Below are 1,422 nucleotides of genomic sequence, written 5' to 3'. Positions count from 1 at the left end.
AGCCACTCACTCCCCTGAACCAGCCAGCGAGTGCACCCCAGCAGCCGCTCCCGCCCCCCCGGGCTCTGCATTCTTGGCTCTCGGGCCCGTTTCTGCAGCGACGATGCCGATGCCGCTGTTGGTGGGTCACTGTCCTGAGTCTCCTAGACCCTTCGTGTCGCTACCTCGTGTGACCCTCATCCAGGGCCACGTTTCCCTTCGTGTGGAGAGCTAGAGGGCAGGCACGTTCCCGGGTCGGCCGCTGGCGGAAGCAAGGATTTGACTCCACGCCCGCCTGCGCTCCAGACGCTGCAGGACTCACCGTGTCCCCGGTCCCTTCTCCCTCGGGGGCGCGGCCTGGCCACGAGCCCTGACTAGCCCAGCTCTCTTTTATGGTTCTGACTAGGCCTTCGGAAGCAGCAAAAACAGAACAATTTCTTCTGGGCTAGAAAGAGAGGCTCTTGACTTGCTTTTACACAGAATCTTCTGGGTTGAGGGATCAGACCACCAATGCCTTCTCGGCCCTGCTGGGGCCGCCCTGGGTGCGGGCTTAATCCTGTCTCGGAACTGCCGTCCAGCTGTGCCCAGCAGCTTGTCGTTGGTCAGGGCTGCACACCGGTGTGGCGTGAAATAGGAACTCACGTCTGTAAGGAACCCTGAACGCTTAGGTTGCAGACACAGCCTCTGCCCGGTGTTTGCATGCGTGCCAACACCCCTACTTCCCGAGATCTGCAGCCTCGGCGGGGTCCTCCCACCCCAGAGACGCACTGTCTTACAGGGCGTCACTCCCTGCACCTGCTCCCTGATGGCGGGCAGCGCCGGGCCTGTCGTCTGGCTCCTGCGGCGCAGGCTCTGAGTTCCTCACCACCTGGTGTGACAGCACTCCTCGGGGTCACTTCCGAGGCAGGTTTCTCGGTCCCCGGTGCTCAGTCCTGTCTGCCCGCAGAGCCTGGGACTGCTTCAGGAGGGGGAGGGGGTGTCGTGTCCCAGAGTAGGGGCTGTGGCTCACCGCCAGCCTGTTTCCTTTCGTCTCAGCAGGGGTTCCCTTGATGCAGGTCTTGCCGATGTGCAGGTGACGGCTCCCTTAGGCCGGCAGTTCCCTTGGTCAGTGGCTCCAAGTGGCAAGAAGGGCCGCAGGGGGGTGACGGCCTGACCAAGCGTATCAGACTCGCCCATCACGTTAGAGGCGCTTCCCAATGCGGGGTCCACGCCTCACGCACTTAGTTTGATGGTTTAAGCGTCCGGTGACGTAGGAAAAAGTAGAACCGGTGTGTTCCATGTTTGACTTCAAGGCTGTTAATGATCAGAGCAAGTGCTGAGTGAAGCGGTGAACGGGGCTGGGCGGTCTGGTGAGCTTGTGGCAGGAAGCAGGAGGTGGCTGTGCAGAGAGCCTGCTGCAGGCTGGCCTAGAGGGGCTCGGGCAGCTGTGGGGGGGCTGGCCTG

The 1,422-nt window shown here is 62.3% G+C and overlaps 1 protein-coding gene across 2 annotated transcripts in view; it reads left to right on the top strand.

Annotated features, from left to right (window-relative positions):
* Positions 1-1,422, top strand: part of WIPI2 (WD repeat domain, phosphoinositide interacting 2) — a 10,843-nt gene that overhangs the window by 3,691 nt on the left and 5,730 nt on the right. The gene's annotated exons all lie outside the window — the stretch shown is intronic.

Source organism: Myotis davidii, unplaced genomic scaffold, assembly GCF_000327345.1.
Source record: "Myotis davidii unplaced genomic scaffold, ASM32734v1 scaffold399, whole genome shotgun sequence".
Lineage (NCBI taxonomy): Eukaryota > Metazoa > Chordata > Mammalia > Chiroptera > Vespertilionidae > Myotis > Myotis davidii.
This window is presented reverse-complemented; position numbering and strand designations above follow the sequence as displayed.